We start from the raw sequence: 6,000 nt of genomic DNA on the forward strand, positions 1-6,000 counted from the left end.
CCTCAGGGAGGTCTTCAATGCAGCATCCTGCATCTTCACAGAGTTGGCTGAAGAAGTTTTTGCAAAGATGTCCAGCCTTAGTGCGGCCATGGGACAGGTTCCAAAGCAACACATCCCTCACTATTTCTTCTTTGCTTCTCCAGCAGTGACCTGAGAAGCGCATCCTTCTCTCCCGTATGACATGAAAGATATAGGGTAGATGGCCATACACTTGTTGTTTAGTGGGGTGCTGCTTCCAGGAGAAATTTAATACGGCATGAAGCATGCGCGTGTAGTTGCCATCCAATTTCTTCTCTAGTCTCTTGATCAAAGTCCAGGTGTTATTTCCATAGAGTAGGACTGAGACTACTACAGCCTGAAAGAAGTTTTGCTTCATTTTATTTGGTAGTGATGATTTCCAGATGGATGCTAATTTGTTCAATGGGGCCCAAGCCTTTGCTATTCGCACATTGACACCACTTTCAGATGATGCTATGTAGCTGCTGAGATCAACAAAATTATCTACTTTGGCAAGTTCTTTGCCATCAACAGAGGTGACTTTTCCAACTTGGTTGTAGCACATGAACTCCATTTTGTCTGTGTTGACATAGAGGCCAATGCCTCTAGCAGTTTGTTCCAGACTATGAAGGAGAGATTCTGCTTGGGAAAGAGTATCAGGAAAGAGAGCTAGGTCATCAGCATAGTCTGTATCTGTGAGTGTTTTAGCTGGATATCTTCTGCTTCTAGATCTCTCTATGGTTAGACCTTTTTCCTTTATTTGGTCGACTGAGGTATGAAGCATGTAGTCCAGCCAGATGATAAAGAGGAAGGGGGCTAATGTGTCCCCTTGCAACATTCCAGCCACTATGTTGAAGAAGTCCGTGTCACCATCTGGTGATTGTACCATAGCTTTTGTACCGGCATACAACATCATGATAGCATCGACTTTCTCTTCCAGAATACCATATGCAAGTAGAATTTCTTTCATTTTGCCCCTGTGGATTGAGTTGAAAGCTTTGGTGAAGTCAACAAAGAGAATGACAGACTTCAGGTTCTTGGATTTTACTGCCTCAATAATATGCCTCACTGTCAGAATTTGGGCAGAAGTTGACCGATTTTTACGGACGCCATTCTGAATTTTTCGCAGGACATTTTTGACTTCATGTCTGACACGATTAAGCAACATACTGTTACAGACCTTGGCTGCAATCGCTGTGAGTTATCCCTCTATAGTTTTTAGTTCTTCCAAGATCGCCTTTCTTGGGAAAAGGGAGGATGCAGACTCTCCTCCAAAGTTGAATTTTGCTGAGATTGTACACTGCATTGCATGACCTAAGCAGAACGTCATCAAACTTTCTAGTTTTCCAGACCTCTGGAGGAATCTCATCCATACCAGGTGCTTTTCCATTTTGAGAGACTTAATCACAAGGTCCAGTTCATCTTTGGAGAATACACGAAGTTTCACATCCAATTTATTTTTAATTATCTTCTGTATGGCCTGATGAAGAATTTTGGGTGGCTTTCCCAGGAGATTTTCAAAATGTTCCTTCCATTTGGGATGTGGTACAACAAAAGATTTGCAGCATGAAAATGTACCTGAAAAATCTACAGGAATTGTGTGATGCAATCATGTCAACATGAACCAGAATCTCAAGGTAATGTTTCCAACATCATTGTGAAATCCATGCCATGAAGAATTGAAGCTGTTTTGAGAGCAAAGGGAGGCCCTACCCGGTATTAGTATAGTGTTGCTAATAAAGTGTTCAGTAAGAGTATGGACCCTTTTCAGTCACGTGACCTTCGTAAACGCGACCGCCATTTTGGACATGTAGTGGACTTCGGCTCAAATCGGTTTGAATGCGAGGAAGGCGACAAACATAAAAGAAAAAGGAGCGAGATGCAGAAAACTGTATTTACTAGTTTACTGTAATTATGATCTGGCAGCTATTTACACCGGATCCAGTGTAAATAGCTGCCGGAGCCAACGTCCGGCCGGGCCGCGAGCGAGCGCGCGCCGGCTCCGTGGCCGCCGGCTCCGGCCGGGCCGCGAGCGCGCGCGCGCCGGCTCCACGGCCGCCGGCTCCGGCCGGGCCGCCGGCTCCGCGGCCGCCGACTCCAGCTGGGCCGCGAGCGTGCGCGCGCCAGCTCCGCGGCCGTTGGCTCCACGGCCGCCGGCTCCGGCCGGGCCGCGAGCGAGCGCGCGCCGGCTCCGCGGCCGCCGGCTCCGGCCGGGCTGCGAGCGCGCGCGCGCCGGAACCTCGGACGTTGGCTCCGGCGGCTATTTACACTGGATCCGGTGTAAATAGCTGCCAGATCATAATTACAGTAAACTAGAATGGAATGTTAACAGCAATGTAATGCCTTTTCTGGCTAATTTTATTCGTCTTACCTCCAACAAAGTGGTCACTACACAAGCGTTGGTATGCCGCTATCCATCTTCTCCGTCGGTCAGCATCTACCGGGATCCGATAAAATGATAACCCTTGCCTTGTTTGTTGATGGTTACTACATCCAGGTGCACAACAATATAGTGGCATGATGGAAGTCTTGCTGAAAATAAACACTTTCTTTGCTGCCGTTCCTCAATGCTGGCTGTGGTAAACTACTGGTAGTACATGTCCAAAATGGCGGCCGCGTTTGTCGTGACGTCACGTGAAAAGGGTCCATAGTCTCTGATATGATGAGGCCTTCTATAAAGAGACATTTATTTAACATTAATGGAAGAAGTCCGGGCGGCATGGTGGTGTAGTGGTTAGCGCTGTCGCCTCACAGCAAGAAGGTCCAGGTTCGAGCCCCATGGCTGGTGAGGGCCTTTCTGTGTGGAGTTTGCATGTTCTCCCCATGTCCGCGTGGGTTTCCTCTGGGTGCTCCGGTTTCCCCCACAGTCCAAAGACATGCAGGTTAGGTTAACTGGTGACTCTAAATTGACCGTAGGTATGAGTGTGAATGGTTGTCTGTGTTTATGTGTCAGCCCTGTGATGACCTGGCGACTTGTCCAGGGTGTACCCCGCCTTTCGCCCGTAGTCAGCTGGGATAGGCTCCAGCTTGCCTGCGACCCTGTAGAAGGATAAAGCGGCTAGAGATAATGAGATGAGATGAGACGTATTTATTTATTCTGCACACTGTGTGCATGTTCTCTGTGTGTGTATGTGTGTGCACTCTCTCTCTCTCTCTGTGTTTGTGTGTGTGTGCGTGTGTTAAATGCAGAAGAGGAATGTGACAAAAATAAAGGCTTGTTCTTCTTAATTTACCCACAAATGTATTTATTCCACTTGAAAAGTGCTCGGCAAACCAGCTACCGGATTTGAGACACTACGACATCCTGGCTTATTTAGTGTTTGGCTTCAAACTTGAAAAAAAATTATGGTCCACTAGATGGTGCTTCGTGGCCCACTAATGGGCCACGGCCCAGTGATTGAAAAACACTGCCTTAGAGGGTACTGCCCCAGTGACAAGCTGTTGTACCCCTAAAGTTGCAATAATGTACTTTATTTTCTTTGAGTGTATACATGGAATAGAACACTTTGTGAGGTGCTGTTATAGGAAAATAATCCACCTTTGGGTAATAACTGGGCGGCATTGTGGTGTAGTGGTTAGCGCTGTCGCCTCACAGCAGGAAGGTCTGGGTTCGAGCCCCGTGGCCGGCAAGGGCCTTTCTGTGTGGAGTTTGCATGTTCTCCCCGTGTCCACGTGGGTTTCCTCCGGGTGCTCCGGTTTCCCCCACAGTCCAAAAACATGCAGGTTAGGTTAACTGGCGAATCTAAATTGACCGTAGGTGTGAATGTTAGTGTGAATGGTTGTCTGTGTCTGTGTGTCAGCCCTTTGATGACCTGGCGACTTGTCCAGGGTGTACCCCGCCTTTCGCCCATAGTCAGCTGGGATAGGCTCCAGCTTGCCTGCGACCCTGTAGAACAGGATAAAGCGGCTAGAGATAATGAGATGAGATGGGTAATAACTGTATCAGATCAGCAATTAGCATGTTTTACTTCCCTTAGAGAAATTTAATTACTTTCATTAATCTCCGCATCAAAAGCCTCAACTTATGTACTAGACCCCTTACCTACATGTCTATTCAAACAGATAATACCTGAAGTAATTGAACCACTTCTAAAAAATAATAAATTCTTCTCTTAGCATCGGCTATGTACCCAAATCCTTTAAACTAGCAGTTATCAAACCCCTGATTAAAAAAATCTGACCTTGATCCCTGTCAGCTGTCCAATTATTGGCCAATATAAAACCTCCCCTTTATCTCCATGATCCTTGAAAAAGTTGTGGCACAGCAGTTATGCTCATATTTACATAGGAATAACATCCATGAAATGTATCAGTCAGAATTTAGACCCCATCAAAGCACAGAGACAGCTTTGATTAAAGTAGTAAACGACCTACTGTTGGCGTCTGATCAGGGCTGAGTCTCGCTGCTTGTGTTGCTTGACCTTAGTGCAGCATTTGATACCATTGATCATTCCATTCTTCTGAATAGACTAGAAAATGTTGTGGGAGTTAAGGGAACAGCCCTCTCCTGGCTCAGGTCTTATTTAACTGATCGCTATCAGTATGTTGATGTAAATGGTGATTTTTCTAGACATACTGAGGTAAAGTTTGGTGTTCCACAAGGTTCTGTCTTGGGTCCGCTGTTTTCTTCTTTATATATATTACATCTGGGTGATATTATTCATAAACATTGTATTAGTTTCCACTGTTATGCTGATGACACACAGTTGTATGTTTCTGCAAAACCAGATGAGAGACACCAGCTTCATAGAATTGAGGAATGTGTAAAGGACATTAGACACTGGATGCTTATTAACTTCCTTCTGCTTAACTCTGACAAGACTGAAGTACTTGTACTAGGACCACATGCAGCTAGAAGTAAGTTTTCTGATTACATAGTAACTCTGGATGGCCTTTCTGTTTCTTCACGTGCAGCAGTAAAAGACCTCGGAGTGATTATTGACCCCAATCTTTCATTCGAAACTCACAGTGATAACATTACCCAGATAGCTATCTTTCATCTCAGAAATATCGCTAAGATAAGAAATTTAATGTCACTACATGATGCAGAAAAACTAGTTCATGCTTTTGTTACCTCCAGGTTGGATTATTGTAATGCCTTACTGTCTGGATGTTCCAATAAGTGCATAAACAAGCTCCAGTTAGTTCAAAATGCAGCAGCAAGAGTCCTTACTAGAACTAGAAAATATGGCCACATCACCCCAGTCTTATCCACACTGCACTGGCTCCCAATCAAATTTCGTATTGATTATAAAATACTACTATTGACCTTTAAAGCACTGAGTGGTTTCGCACCACAGTACCTGAGCAAACTTCTGGTCCTTTATGACTTGCCATGCCTACTTTGATCAAAAGGTGCAGGCTATCTGCTGGTACCTCGTATAGTGAAGGCTACATCAGGGGGCAGAGCCTTTTCTTACAAAGCCCCACAGTTATGGAACAGCCTTCCAAGTAGTGTTCGGGAATCAGACACAGTCTCAGCGTTTAAGTCTAGGCTGAAAACATATCTGTTTAGTCAAGCCTTTTGTTAATGGTGTTTATGAGGTAAAGGAGTAGATCTGGAGGGTCCTCAGACATAGAGTGTTTTGGTAAACTGGGATGTATGGATGCTGTCAGTCCCCCACTCGCTTGCTCACTCGAGTTTGTTGACAGTGTAGTGGCTGCTGCTTTATGTCCCGGGGCTCCCTCATGCCTGTGTTACCTTCTGGCTCTCCCCTTTTAGTTATGCTGTCATAGTTAGTTTTGCCGGAGTCCCTGCTTGTACTCAGTGCAATATGTATACTGTTCCTACTTATTCAGGTGACATTGGGCATACCTAACAACCTGTGTTCCCCCCCCCCCCCCCCCCCCCACTTACATGTCAATCCTGAGATCGAGATGCTGACCTCTTATGCTCCTCGGACCTGCCTGATCCATCCTGATGCCCTATGTCTGGTTGGAGTCTCATCACATTGCTCCTGTGGAAGACGGCCCCATATGGACAGTTGAAAGTTACACTTGGAA

This window comes from Neoarius graeffei, chromosome 4, assembly GCF_027579695.1.
Source record: "Neoarius graeffei isolate fNeoGra1 chromosome 4, fNeoGra1.pri, whole genome shotgun sequence".
In the NCBI taxonomy this organism is placed as follows: domain Eukaryota; kingdom Metazoa; phylum Chordata; class Actinopteri; order Siluriformes; family Ariidae; genus Neoarius; species Neoarius graeffei.